The following is a 15,865-nucleotide window of genomic DNA, read 5'->3' on the forward strand; positions in this document are numbered from 1 at the left end:
CTGTTACATCTATGCAATTGACCTACAGTGGTAGGTCCTGGTTTGTTTGGTGTGGTTTTCGTGGCGTGGTGTCTCTCTCTTGGTCCGGGGGCCGTGACGCGCACTACGTGCTTCCGCCCACCCCCCGCCCTGATGCCTGGGGGGGCGGGTGCACCTTACTGCGTGTCGATGTCACGCATCCCACTCCGCACTTGCGGCGTCTTGGCGCCGCTCCGTGCTTGCGTCGGGCATTCCACACTCGTCAGCAATGAAGGAGTTATTGGGTTCCGGTTTGCCGGAGGCGGCTCTTCTGACCATCGGCACCTCTCCCCCACACCTTGCTTGATGGCGTGACGGCGGTGGGCGGCCTTTGCGGCGACATATATAGGTGTGTCCTTCTGGGTGGTCCTGGCACTCAAGGCTCCCTGCACATTCGATTTCACACAGCTTGGAACCCCACCCTGCTTGGTTCCTCGTCCACACAGGTATCCCAGCTATTCCACTTTCTTTCCCACTGGTACTTTAGCCTTTCTATGCACTACTGCTTCTCATGTCACTTTCCCCTGTCGGCTATTGGCCGACTATTTCCACTCAGCAACACCTTTCTCTACCAGCACGGGTCTTTCTCCCACCACTGTCACCTCTTGTCCTCTGTTGGTTTTCCTCCCACCTCATCTTTTCTTTACTCCACCACAGTGATGCCTCATGGTCCCTTGCCCACTCTGATGGCCCACCCTTGGTCGCCCCCGCTGGGCTGTCCACCGCGGCCCCCGTTTGGAAGTGTTTTCCGATGCTATCTGGCACCCCGCCCCCACACCAGTAACTGACCAACTGTACTAGTAAGTATGCACTTCGGTGCCATTCGAGGTCTTACCTTACCTCGACTTATACCCTTATGAATATTAATAATTTTTACATCATTTTCATTCTAGACTACCACGCGCATGCTCCTGACGAGTGGCGTATCAGCCACGAAACGCGTAGAGCTAATTAATGCCGTGCTTCAACCTCTCTACACTCATATTTCAAGTTACCATACAACTTTTACCTTCACAGGCTTAGTGAGGCCTTAGGTCCTGCAGGCACTACCTTGTAACTACATGTTTATCCAATATTGTTGTGCTGCATTATGGAATTTTATTACAGTTCTATCGAACCAATTTTTTGCTACTACTTTGTTTTATGATTGATTTATCTTGTACAATCTATTACAATGATGGTTATGTCATTTTATGGCTACTGTTGTAAAAGTGTATACCTTTTTACCTTCATGATTATATATGTATGCCCACAAGTTATGTAAAGCAATAAAATTCCTTTATTCAGCTAATTACCTTCTTGCTATCATATGCTTCATACAAAGTCCCATTCTCCTTGCTCCCCCGTTCTTAATTTTTAACAAGGATATTTTTAAGATACAAAATCAATCTATATGACACAGTCTATACATATGAAACTTATTCACGGAGACATGATCATGCAAAATAGTTACATTTATTGGTTGACAAAAAACAAATATCTACATGAAATTAAAATACCGATTGCGTTACATGAACGTCTTGAAAATCAATAAAAACACTTGCAAAAATAGGCGTGCAGTCCCTTTGACATAATACCACCATGATAACTTCTCGGTAGAATCAATAACCTTGTGAAAATGACAATTAAACAGAACGTCTGTATTTCACATGTCCAACCGTTACTATACTGCAGGTAAGTAAGTGGTTAACAATGTGAAATAAATTAGACGTTTGTTTTGTCAATAAAAGTGGCAACTATGCAAAAAGAAAAATATAATGAAAAATTGAATCTTTAGAGAAAAATCTACAACACGGCTATTGATTCGGGAGAACGATTATCAATAGTATAATATTTCAATACATCAATATTTGAGAGAACATACAAGATAAATTCAACATGACATAATTACCCATTCCAAAATGGCTATTAGTCTGGATTGCTGGTTACCAGAGTTAAGATGGCTGCCATAGCTTTCAAAAATGGATACCCTTAAAGAGGATTTACTTCTTGCAACCTCCGAGTTCCAAGGATCAGGGTTCAGGAATCTTCATGTCAAAATATGTATTCATGCATGGTGCATGAGTGTCTGTCTGTCTGGGAGTGTGTGTATTTCCCAGTGTCCTCCCTCAGGGTGCGTCCCTGATTCTGTGTCGGGGTGGGTCCCTGAGCTCTCCTCTTCCTCATGGCATCTTTCTTGCTTCTAAATACCATCTCAGACAATGAGATCATAAAATTATAATAAGTTCTGCCCAAAAGGTATGTGTTCCTTTTTCATTATTAGGCAAGACTTAATAATTAACCTTTCCCGGCAATTTCGTGATTTCAAATAATATCACCTTCAACCACCAGGTGTCTCATATGTGTTTGGAGTTTATCTCTTTAAGTTAATATATTCAATTTTTATAATGTGTATTGGTTTATATAAAGGTGAGAAGAATATATATCTTTAAATATTCTGGTAATCGGTCTAATATAAAATACACTCCGTATAATTTTGATTAATCACTATTACATAAAATGTTTATATGTATATCTATAAATGTATATCTATAAAAACTGGTCTATCTATGAAAGACACATGTTGTTATATATATTAATCAATATCACATAAAATGATTATCTATATGGATACATGTATAATTCTGGTATATCCAATGAATATTTGTTTATCTAATCATAGGCTACAGTCTTATATAGTTATAATTATATGTTTTCCATAATACTAATGTTTCTTAAAACACTTCTACTTATAATTATTATTATACAGGTTTTATATAGCGCCAACAGTTTGCGCAGCGCTTTACAACATGAGGGCAGACAGTACAGTTACATTACAATTTGGTACAAGAGGAATCAGAGGGCCCTGCTCGGTAGAGCTTACAATCTACACCATGTGTTAGGATGGACTTAGTTTCAATTGATGTTTAGATAGTTTAGCTGTGTCCACAATTCCTAAAATCTACACAATGAGTTGTGTTAGCCAAGGTGTTAGCTATTTAAACAGTTCCTAAAAATTCACACAATAGGTTTTGTTGGACACAAGTGTATTCTATGAGATAAAAGTCTGTATAACCCTTTTTTCCTATGGCTGTGTTTGTCGTGTTTATTTACCCACCAAGATGGGCAAAAATCTTTTTTGTTTTGTGAAGAGATACACTATTGTCCAAAAATCTCTCTCACACAAGGATTGTATAACCTGAAGAGATGGTTGATGCATTAAGCCTTGTAAAGCATACAAGTTCACCTTTTTTGCATTAAATGGTTCCAAGAGGGTAACAGTTCAATGATACCTTAGAATCATGGTTCATCCGTTTTTGAGGCCTAAACAAATCTCACATTTCTGCCAGTAAATATTAATGTATTATTTCTTCATAAATACACAACAAAGGTAATGACTCCATTTTTATTTTTCTACTGCTATCAATGGCCAACACAGTACAACACTTCATCCATGTCTTTGGTGATCTCTGATCTCCTTATGAACTGTTTCCTACATAATGAAGATCAGCCATGGAGTATATCTGAGGTGTATATCAGGGTGTGCTTCTTCCCCACATGAGAGCTGTGATGTCCAGCAACATTCATATAGAAGACATTTCCCGCACTCAAGGCACTAATACACCTCGAGGGTTGTGTGGGATCCCTGATGTACAGGAAGACAGGACTTCAGTGAGGAACAATTCCCTCATTTAGGACAGGAACCTGATTTCTTTACAGTGTGAGATCTCTGATGTTTGGAAAGACTGGACGTCTGTGAAAAACATTTCCCGCACTCAGGACAGCAATACGGCTTCTCCCCTGTGTGAGATCTCTGATGTTTGTAAAGATTGGACTTCACTGAAAAACATTTCCCACACTCAGGACAAGAATATGGCTTTTCCCCAGTGTGACACCTTTGATGCTTGACAAGATCTGCTTTTGTTATAAAACATTTCCTGCACTCAGAACAGGAAAGTGACTTCTCTCTCGTATGAGATCTCCGATGCTTATAAAGACTGGACTTCTCTGAAAAATGTTTCTCACACTCAGAACAGGAATACGGTTTCTCCCCTGTGTGAGATCGCTGATGTATGTTCAGATAAAACTTTCTTGAAAAACATTTTCTACACTCAGGACAGGAATACGGCTTCTCCCCTGTATGAGATCTCTGATGTCTGTAAAGATCGGACTTCTCTGAAAAACATTTCTCACACTCAGGACAAGAATACGGTTTCTCCCCCGTGTGATATCTCTGATGTGTGTAAAGACTGGACTTCTCTGAAAAACATTTCCCGCACTCAGGACAGGAATACGGCTTCTCCCCCGTGTGAGATCTCTGATGTGTGTCAAGATGGAACTTCACTGAAAAACTTTTCCCGCACTCAGGACAGGAATATGGCTTTTCTCCTGTGTGAGACCTCTGATGTCTGTAAAGATTGGAGTTTTGTGAAAAACATTTCCCGCACTCAGAACAAGAATATTGCTTCTCCCCTGCGTGAGACCTCTGATGTCTGTGAAGGCTGGACTTCACTGAAAAACATTTCCCGCACTCAGGACAGGAATACCGTTTTTCCCCTGTGTGAGTTCTTTTATGCACATGAAGATTGGATTTAAAACGGAAACACTTCCCGCACTCAGTACAGGAAAACCTCTTCTCTGTTGGAAGGGCGGCACCGTCCCTCACAGTCTGAGGTTCCTCAGGATAAGAGGAATACGATGGTCCATCTACACTGTGTGGTGCCGGATGGACATTTGAGGTAGCCGGGTTTTCTCCTGGACTATACTGTGTGATGTCCTCATCTTCTACTTTACAGTCTGGAGACAAAGTGAGACAATCCTCTGAGGTTTTCCTCATCTCCCGTCCATCTACTAAAATAGAAATACAAAGATTATTACTAGACATGAGCAGATTGGTTCCCCTAAACCAGGACTCCGCCCACATCAGGCAGCTTTGTCTCTGAGGATCTTACAATTCCACCCTCAAGGTAACTAGTAAATGGGTCCTCTGATCTCCTACCGGTTCATTTGTTTATTCATTGATTTTAGTTAGAGAGTGAGGAAACAATAAAAACTGTCTTTTATAGGAGTGACAGTGATGGGGGGGGGGGATTATAGGACGAGTGTCCCCACCCCCTCTATCACTCATTGCCATCTTCCCAACACAAGAAGTCCTGCACTTCCTTATTTAGTCCATAATTTAGTCATGAATAACAGCAAGACTGAGCCCCACCAGAGGTCAGAGAGTGAGGATGGGGGGAGAACAAACTAGATGAAGACTGGACTGATCCTGAAGACCACCATCTTCTTTTTTTAGCATTACATGTTTAGTGCATTTTACAAGACATACAGGTTAATCTGCTATGAGCGGTCACACATGGAAGGTTGCTCTCAGCATATTTAACAAGAGAATAGGAACACGACTAACAAATCTTGTACAACAGTTGGAACACTAGCAAGCCAATCGTCATGTACTTCTTGTCACAAAAAAACATGTCTACAATATAATATAGGTTAAGGTAGAGCAAATAGATACTCATTAGGGGAATGTCATTTATTGGTCCAGATGGACCAGGGTTTCCACCAGGAGTTGAAGGCTGATGCACTACCAAGCCACAGTGCAAGAGCATGTTTCATAAGAATGATGGAGCTTAAGGAGTATAACTACCTCAGAGGGATTGGGGGCTTCCTGGGCTTTCCAGTGTTTGGCTATCACAAGCGACCAGGTTATTCCTGACAACTTCTCAAGAAAAACAGGGTACATTGTCAATTTCAAGGCCCAAGACAGCCAAAGCCAGGTTGGGAGAGGTCACCACACCCATCACATGTAAGATTATTGTGAAGATTTTGTTCCAGAAGCTTGCAATGTTCTTGTAGGACCAAAAGATATGGAGAAGATTGCCAATTTGGCCACATCCTCGCCAACAAAGTGGGGAGTGGTAGGGATAGATCTGAGCTAAGCGATAGGTTACATAGTTGGTAAGGTTAAAAAAAAGACACAAGTCCATCGAGTCCAACCTGTGTGTGTGTGTGTCATGGTTATGCAGTAATCTTTCTCTGCCAGCTTACCTTCTCCTCGTGTGTTCAGACTAAGAGGCTAGCCACTCACACCTGGCTGGTTTTATAACCTCTCCTCTAAGCATGGCCCCACCCCAGGCCCTATCAGGGAACCCTATATTAACCTGTGCACTGCAAGCCAGCAGTGCTGAACAACCATTGTGTTAGCTTTCGTGTGTACTTGCTGTGTTTCCTACGTCTGATTCCAGTTACCGACTTTGGCCTGTTCTCGACTTTCCCTGTCTGCTTGTGACCCTGACCTTTGGCGTGTTATGTTTATCCTTGTCTGCTAGTCGCCCTGACATTTGGCTTATCCCTTACTTTCCTTGTTGTTCCAGCCTGCTGCCTCCTTCCTCTTCTCCTGTAGTCTACCGTGAGCTGTGAGACCCTGGGGGGCCGCGACCTGGAGCCAGACTGCAGCTTAGTCCATTCTCACCACTAGAGGCTCTGGTGAACACCTGCTGGCTCTTAGACTCCGCGCCCTGGGGAATCTATGCTCTAGCTCCCAGTGGGATCTGTGTTAGTGATCCAATAGACCTGCTTCCTGAACCTCCCAGGGTTCAATCCGCAGCAGTCAGTCCTAGGGTCCACTACCTAGCGGTGCACTTCTGACTCCTACAGAGTGCATTTGTCACCTGGTCTTAGGTGACCTAACAGTGTGTGTGCGCTTTTTTGTCAATATTAAATTGTATATCCCTGTATATTGTGGTCATTAAGGTGCCTATCTAGTAGTTTTTTGAAATTATCTATGCTCCCTGCTGAAACCACTGCTTGTGGAAGAGAATTCCACATTCTTACCGCTCTTATCGTAAAGAACCCTCTACTCATTTTCCGGTTAAATCAATTTTCCTCTAATTTTAGTGAATGGCCGCGAGTCTTTTTAAATGCCCTTTCACGGAAAAGTTTTATCCCTATCGTGGGGGCACAAGTACGGTATTTGTACATTGAAATCTTATCCCCTCTCAAGCGTCTCTTCTCCAGAGAGAATAGGTTCAGTGCTTGTAATCTTTCCCCATAACTAAGATCCTCCAGTCCCTTTATTAGCTTTGTCGCCCTTCTCTGTACTCTCTCCATTTCCAGTACATCCTTCCTGAGGACTGGTGCCCAGAACTGGACAGCATACTCCAGGTGCGGCCGGACCAGAGTTTGTAGAGTGGGAGAATTATCGTTTTATCTCTAGAGTTATTTCCCTTTTTAATGCATGCCAATATTCTATTGGCTTTGCTCGCAGCAGCTTGGCATTGCATGCTGTTGCTGAGCCTATCATCTACTAGGATCCCCAGGTCCTTTTCCATCCTAGATTCCACTAGAGGTTCCTAACCCCCCAGTGAGTAGATTGCATTCATGTTTTTGCCACCTAAATGCATTATTTTACATTTTCCTACAGTAAACCTCATTTGCCATGTAGTTGCGCAGCCAATTAATTTGTTCAGATCTTCTTGCAAGGTTTCCACATCCTGCAGAGAAGTTATTGCCCTCCTTAGCTTAGTATCTTCTGCAAATGCAGAGATTGAACTGTTTATCCCATCCTCCAGTTAATTTATGAATGAATTAAATAGGATTGGTCCCAGCACAGAACCCTGAGGGACCCCACTTTCCACATTGGACCATTCTGAGCACTCCCCATTTATCACTACCCTCTGAACTCCGTGAGATACTAATGGAGTGAGATCTTTTGTGACTTAAGGAAGGTTAGCTTTTCCTGCAGTATGTTATATATTAGGGGGGTGTCTATGTTCCTGGCAGCTGTTGACAAATAAAACTGCAATAATTGTTTGGCGAGATGCACCTCAGGAGGAGGGGATGTCACCAGGACGTGATGTATTCTGAGATACGTGAAGTGGTCTGCGCCTGACAGCCCATATATCTCCTTCAGGGTTGTCATACTAAGAAGTGAAGCATCCCGTCATTTCTTTCAATATCGAAGACTGGAGGCTTATGTGCGGTATAAGTGTAGAAATCATTGAGATAGGGATGTGGACTGGAGTGTCAAAGAGCTGTGACCGGGATTGGCTGTTCAGTTCTCACCAAACTAAAAGGGAGGCTCTTAGTGGGGGAGAAAAGTCTTTTAGTCTGAAGGGTTGCCAAACATCTGTGATGGGCTCAATTACTGCCCAAAGTAAGGGGTCCGGAGGTAAAAACCAGTGCTTGGGTTGACCCAAGTAGGTTGCCAAACACTAGTCCTTGATGTCTATTAGTCCCATCCCCCCTGCTCCTCTATATTTAACAAGATGTTTGTTAGGGATCTCCCCCTCTTGCCCTGCCATATAAATCATTTGGGTGAAGAGTTTAAGGCTTGTAGGTGTTTCAAAGGCAGTGGAATGGTTAGTGTTCCAAAAAGGTAGAGGATTTGGGGGAGAATTAACATTTCGAAGGATACTAGGTGGCCTGACCAGGAAAGCTCATATTTGGCCAAGTGAGTTCCTGGGCAATTTTTTTGGACAGAGTCTCCATGTTAATTTTAGCGAGCTGAGTCATGTTAGAGGTTAAGGTTAAGGGTGATGCCCAAGTATGGGACACCCTGGAAGTTCCAAATGTATGGGAGCGAGGTTTGTAGTGCCTTCTTAGTTGATTCTGGAGTACCCAAATCTAAAATGAATGACTTGGAAATATTTACCGTGTAGTAAGTTATGTCACTAAATAGAGACAGGAGTTGATGTGCCTGAGGTAGTGACATGGAGGGATTAGTGAGACGTAGGATGACATTGTTCATGAAGAGATTAATAGTATGAACAGAGTGACCAATCCTGAAGCTTATGGCTTTGGCTAGTGATATGATTAATAGATTGAATATGGAGGGGGATAAGGGACATCACTGATGGGTGCCATTGATGATCTCAAAAAGTCTAGAGGTTAGAAGCGTATACCTGAGAAGTTGGGCATGAGTATAGGGCCAAGATGGCTGATAGGATAGGCCCCTGGAATCCAAACTTAGCATTTAGCCACAATGGACCCGATCGAATGCCTTCTCTGCATCTAAAGACAGGAGCAGAGAAGGCGTTCGGTGAGCTTCAGCATGGTGGAGAAGGTTTCTTATTTGCCTAGTGGCATTGGAAGTCTGTCTGCCTTTGGAGAAGCCAGTCTGGTCTGGTTTGATCAGTTCAGGGAGGATATTGAACAGGCGAACTGCTAATAGTTTGGCATACATTTTAACAACTGTGATAAGCAAAGAGGTTAGTCTAAAGTTGGCAGGGGACGTTGGTTCCTTCCTAGGTTTGGGGATGGTGACAACATAAGCCTTCAGCATCTCTAGGGGAAAGGAAGCTTGTGATGAGCACAAATGTGGAGCCAGCTGGTCTTTGAAAAGTTTGTAATAGTCGTTTGTGAAGCCATCAGGGCCTCCCGGCAGAGAGTCATTGCTTTTAGTGATCTCTGCCATGGTAAACGGGATATTTAGGGTTAAGAGGTATTCTTCAAAGAGAGTTGGGAGCTGTAGCTGAGCCAAGAATTAATCGATGGCCTGGGTGGAGGGTTGGGTGGTGAGTGGTTCAGTTCTGAGATTGTATAGGGCTTCGTAATGGTCTGCAAACGAGTTAGCTATGTCCTGGGCATTAAAGATTTTATGGTTACTGGGAAGGTGAAGGAGGTGAATTATTTTAGTTTTGGTTCTTTGGGACTTAAATCTGTTAGCTAGGACCTTTCCAGCGGATTCCTATTTGCGGAGTGTTTTATTTTGCAAGTTCTCGTAATTTTATCGTTTTGTTCGAATAATGGGCCTCTCAATTTGAGCCGGACTTCTCATCGGAAAAAGATATGGCGGCTTTTCCGACGAGTTTCCGCTCAAGTTTGCCTTGCATACACACGGTCACGCAAAAGTTCGCTGAAATTACGACCGCCAAGAACGCGATGACGTGCAACACTACGACGAGCCGAGAAAATGAAGAAGTTCAATGCTTCTGAGCATGCGTCGAATTGTTTCCGAGCATGCGTAGAAATTTTGCACGTCGGAATTGCCACAGATGTGCCACAGACGAACGCATTTTCGGATAGGAACTTTTTCCGACCGAAAAATTAAGAACATGCTCTCAATTTTTTGCTGGCTGGAATTCGGCCAGCAAAAGTCCGATGGAGCATGCACACGGTCGCGTTTTCCGACGAAAAAAAAATCTCATCGGTCTTTTGCGGGCCGAAATTTCGATCGTGTTTACGCGGCATAAGTTTAAGGAGAGCGGAGGAGCTTGCAGAGTCAGAAACTTCTTTATTAGCAGATTCCAGCTTATGAATTTTGGAAAGGACTGTATCTAAGTGAAGGTTGTATTGTTTCTTGGCTTGGGCACATGCTTGGATAACTTACAATTTAATATAGGCCTTATGGGCGTTCCATAATAGGAAGGTGTCCTCAGTAGAGGCAGCATTCATGTCAAAGTATACCTCTAGGTACTGAGAGAGCAATTTAACATTAGTAGGAGAGCTGATAACTTTTTAATTGCAGCCCTAAAAACAGACTGGGGGACAGGTATCCCTCTCCTCCACATACAAGGAGATAGTGGCATGGTCAGACCATGTGATGTCCGATATGGAGGAGGAGGCCTGTTGCAGTAGCCATTTATCTACTAAAACAGGTCAATACAAGTATATGTGGAATGCCTGGGGGAGAAAAATTTATAGTTCCTTTCAGCAGCATGTAGGCAGTGCCAGACATCAAAGAGGTCCTCAGAGTAGAGTAAAGGGCAAAGAGTAGGTACCGATCTTCTAGACGACTTGGAGGAGTCTATTGCCGGGTCTACTGTTAAGTTAAAGTTCCCACACAACAGCAGCCAGCCATATCTAATTTTAGCTACAGTATTTTGTGGAGTAACTTATGGAGGAAATAAAGTTGGTGAGTGTTCAGAACATTCACCAGGGTGTATAGATGGGCATTTACAGTATGTCAGAACAATGTATCTGCCTTGGGGGTCTAACACAGTGTCTTTGAGACAAAAGTCTAGAGAGTTATTAATTTCTGTGAGCACCCTTCGTTTCTAACGAGGACTGAGGCAAAAAAAAAACGTGGAAAATCCCTGTGGTTACATCTTGCATTCTGAAGGGAGAGAAAGTGGGTCTCTTGTACACAGAGGATATCAGCCTGGGGGGTAGAGGCTTCCTTCCACATCAAGGCCGTTTTGCTGGGTGTTTCCAAGCCTCTGGTATTCAGAGAGACTATTTTAAACCCCATGTAAGGAAGGCAGGTAGGTCATTGGAGGTAGTCGCAGCTCTAAGCTCATTGGTAGGTATTTCTTGCCGCAGGAGAGAAGGACATGAGCACTGTGAGGGCTTGGGGGCAGGAACTTGGTGCGAAGAAGAAGCAGTAGTAGACGTTTAAGTACAGAGTGCATCTTCAAGTGCTGTGGGATTAGAGCTAATGTACACGAAAGGTAAACTGAGATTGCCAATGGCCTCAGGCAAGCAAATGAAACCAACTGTAAGGACTAAACAAAGCAGTAACAAAAAAATAAAAAGAGATTTTGGGAATAATTGTGTGCAGGTAAGCTGCTAAACTGTAAGGGGGATATAGAGAAAGAGATATCAGTCTCCCAGCTGGGGAACTATATAGTTGTGGTCCCCCAGAGGGGCAAATAGGACTCACTTTGCCGGTTAGGAGATCTCCTGTTTGAGACCCCTTGCCAGTCTGATGTGATTGTATAAGGGCCCACGGGGCCAGGAAGGGTTGTGCTCTCTTCTGGGAAAATGTCCCATCTCCTGAGCAGTTGAAGCCCACCTTCCCATGACATGACGGTTGAAAATTCTCCATTGCGCTTGACAACCAAGGTGCATGAGTAGAACACAGGTGAGATGAGGCGAGGCTGCAATGGTGGGCACAGGTGAGCTGAGGCTGCAATGGTGGGCACAGGTGAGCTGAGGCTGCAATGGTGGGCACAGGGGAGCTGAGGCTGCAATGGTGGGCACAGGGGAGCTGAGGCTGCAATGGTGGGCACAGGTGAGCTGAGGCTGCAATGGTGGGCACAAGTGAGCTGAGCCGAGGCTGCAATTGTGGGCACAGGTGAGCTGAGCCGAGGCTGCAATGGTGGGCACAGGTGAGCTGAGGCTGCAATGGTGGGCACAGGTGAGCTGAGGCTGCAATGGTGGGCACAGGTGAGCTGAGTTTTTTTTGGTATGGGGGCCTTCTTTCGTTTCCTGGCCATGCCATTGAGTCCCAGATGTGGTCCGAAGCCATCTGGTGGGTGCAGAAGCAGCAGTGAGTCCATCAGATTTGTGATTTCCTCAGCTGCGGAGAGGAGCCATCTAACACAGCGGCCATACATAAACGCTGTCACCACGCCCTGATCATTGGGTTAATGACTGCTCCCTCATTATCACTTTCTGTTTAAGGTTCCAAAGTTTAAATGTGTGATCACATTATTATCAACATGTAAAAGTCTGTGCTCCAATCAAATCAACAGATATAAAATGTCCAGCTGGTAGAAAATGGGTGCAAAAGAAGTAAGGCCTATGTAATGTACAACTTATATGGGATACACAGTTAGAAATATACCGTATCAGAATGATGTATAACATAGTGTATATAGTGCAGGGGTTGAAAGTATATAATCTACAATATAAATTATACAGTAAGGGTCAGGACTCATAATATTGGTATTCGGTAACCAGTATTAGCCTAATGCTGCATACACACGGGCGGACTTTCCGACGGACTTTCGAATGAACGGACTTGCCTAAACACGATCTACCAAAGTCCGACGGATTCGTACGTGATGACATATGACTTGACTAAATTAAGGAAGTTCATAGCCAGTAGCCAATAGCTGCCCTAGCGTCGTTTTTTTGTCCGTCGGACTAGCATACAGACAAGCGGACTTTTCGACTGGACTCAAGTCCATCAGAAAGATTTGAAACATGTTTTATTTCTAGGTCCGTCGGATTTTTGGGGAAAAAAAAGTCAGCTGGAGCCCACACATGGTCGAATTGTCCGCCGGAGTCGGTCCGCCGGACCTAGTCCGTCGAAAAGTCCGCTCGTGTGTACGCGGCATAGATGTTTACATGAGACAAGTTGTAGAGGTCCCACACCACTGCCTCCCATCTCCTGAGACTGCACTCAGTAACTTGGGTATAAGACTATACAGACATATCCCTCCACCCGACACAGCCAGCAGACAACAGAACAAGTAATCCTGGGAGAATTGTTCTATCAGAGATCTTGCTAGACTCGGGCATTGGGAAGGAGAACCAAGGCATATACCCCAGGTGCCTAGGTCTAGTAATATCTATGGTCAAAACAAAAATTTTGCTGCCAGCTGAACCCCAGAATCTTCATAAATCCAGTCTAGATACATAAATTGTGTCTGCAGCACAGAGAAGGAAGATTATCCGAGAGAAATACAGGAATACAGGACGGGGAACACAGCTCAGGAAAGTGACCAGGGGATTACAGGCTGATATCACCCAGTCCCCGCCCTACTCTGGACCAATCAGTGAGCAGTATGGGTGGAGGAATGTATTTAGTGTTAATGACCCACCTGTGCTGATCTCTGTAGGAGTGTCCTCCTCTATAAATGTCCCCGTTATTCCATCCTCCTCCATAGACTGCTGATCATCCCTCACATACCTCTCTTCTTCTTCTGATTTAACCTCAAATTCTATATCAATTGGATCTCCACTCTAAATCAAAAAAATTAGAGAAAATGTCATCTGTAAAATATAAGCTACATTATTGTGACATCATATAAAAAAATCTAAACATTGTTTCCACAAGTCCAATCCATGTTCTAGATGCTCTGTCCCACCAACCTTGAGGTAACAGTGAGGGATGGTGTGATCTTCCTGCGAGGAATCCTGGGAATACAGAGGACGGGGACATCTCTCTGGTGGGTTCCTGGTATTAGGTGGTTCCATCATATCCTTGTGGACTGAAAACTCCTCCATCACTCCATACTCCTCATCCTCCTCTTTATACTCTTCTTTAACATCAATATTATCATCCCAGAGGTTTCCACTCTGAATATATAATAAAACACAAACTGTAAAAAACATAATTGTTTAAAAATAATCACAAGGGATTGTTCCTCATCTACCTGATGATGGTGAGGGATGGTGTGATCTTCCTGTGTGGAATCCCGGGAATACAGAGGATGGGGACATCTCTCTGGTGGGTTCCCATTACTGGATCCATCTGTAGGAAACACACACACTGACTGAATACATTGTTTCTATGTGTTTATCAGATGATGGGGGGTCTAGGTGGACCCTCCGTACTGCTCTCTCCTTTACAATAAAGTCTCCTCTTACCCGGTGATGTGAGGGGCGGCTGATTGTCCATCATGACGTCCTTGTAGAGATCCTTGTGTCCTTCTAAATACTCCCACTCCTCCATGGAGAAATAGACAGTGACATCCTGACACCTTATAGGAACCTGACACACACAATGATACAGTCACCATCCAGACACATCCCTTGTCTGTTACTGGATAATGTCCCAGAATTCCCAGCACCGCTCACCTCTCCTCCATGATCTCTCTGGTGACTTCTAGAATCTTCTTTGTATTTCTCTATTCTATCAGGGAGGGAGGTGGAGGCAATGTGATGGTCATATGATCTCCAGACTTCACAGGAGGAAAACTCTAGATCTGAACACAAATGGTAAAATCAAATGATATTCCCAGAATCCTCCTCACCTCACCATTCAAGTTTCCATTTTATTAAAGCCCCACTTCAGGCTGAGGTATAATTTACCCACACTTCGCAAGTTAAAAGCTTGTTGCAGGCATTTTGATATCACTACATACGACACAGGACCAACAGTCCCACTTTGCAAAATCAACAGAAAAAAAAGCTAGATGGAGGGACATTGGGAGGAGGAGCTGTGAGGTCATTGTGATGTCATAGGACATATAGACTCTGAATAGAGGGACATTTGGATGGGGAGATTTGAGGGGTCCTCTATATGAGTCATTGTTCCTGGGTGCGTCCTTCCTCTCCTAAATGGAAGAGTGAACTTTGACCTTTACCATACAGAAATCTGTCAGGAATCTGTGAAAGTAAGCTCTCATGTGATCAGGTGACGTGCGGAGGAACGGAGTGTAAATAGCAGACAATTTTCTCCAGAGCTCCTAATGGTGGGGATGGATTTTGCTGAGTGCTGGTGCCAAGTTTCCACCCCCCAGGATCACTGCAGGTGTGGAGAAAAGCTGTGTAAGAGGATATGGAGGAGAGAGGAGGAGGAGATCCAGGAATCAGGATAAAGGTCAGGACAAGCAACAGACGAGCGCATCCAAGAGATGAAGCCGGGGTCACTACACAGAAAATCAATCCAAGGAAACAACAGGCAGGACGAGGAATAGCAAGAAGGAGCTCAGAGACAAATGAGAATATTGCTCAGCCAATGGGAGATTATCTCAGCATGACTTACATAATGAAGGAGATGAGGGGGAGGGGAGGAAGTCACTTATGGTGACCATAGAGACATGGAAATTCAGCTGGTTCAGCAGGGATCGGTCACATTTCCATCCATGTGTGGTCACTGCCGGATAAAAGTCACTCGATCAGCGGCTGCAGCCAATAGCTTCATCACTGATCTGTGTATTCTGAGAGCGGAGGAGCGCCCCCCATTGTCAGAATACAATAGTACAGCGGGGAGGATTCCCCCATCCCCCTCCAATGTGTGGATGGGGGAATCACTTCAGTTTTTTCCTCTCATCCCGCTGACTGAACGATAAAACTGAACCATGTATGGCCAGCTTTGGAAGCAAAATATATTAATCATCAACTGATCCCCCTGAAGGGGTTAATCTACATATTACCTCCTCTGCCGCCAGATCCATCAACGTCTCCTCTCTACGTCTTATCAAATGGAACGTCCCAATTGTCATTTATGTACATGACATCACTTCCTGTCTGT

At 44.1% G+C, this 15,865-nt stretch overlaps 1 pseudogene; it reads right to left on the reverse strand.

Moving 5' to 3' along the window:
- Positions 1-1,454: 1,454 nt before the first annotated feature.
- LOC141121663 (uncharacterized) lies at positions 1,455-15,865 on the reverse strand (annotated as a pseudogene).

The sequence above is a fragment of the Aquarana catesbeiana genome, unplaced genomic scaffold, assembly GCF_042186555.1.
Source record: "Aquarana catesbeiana isolate 2022-GZ unplaced genomic scaffold, ASM4218655v1 unanchor228, whole genome shotgun sequence".
Classification (NCBI taxonomy): Eukaryota; Metazoa; Chordata; class Amphibia; order Anura; family Ranidae; genus Aquarana; species Aquarana catesbeiana.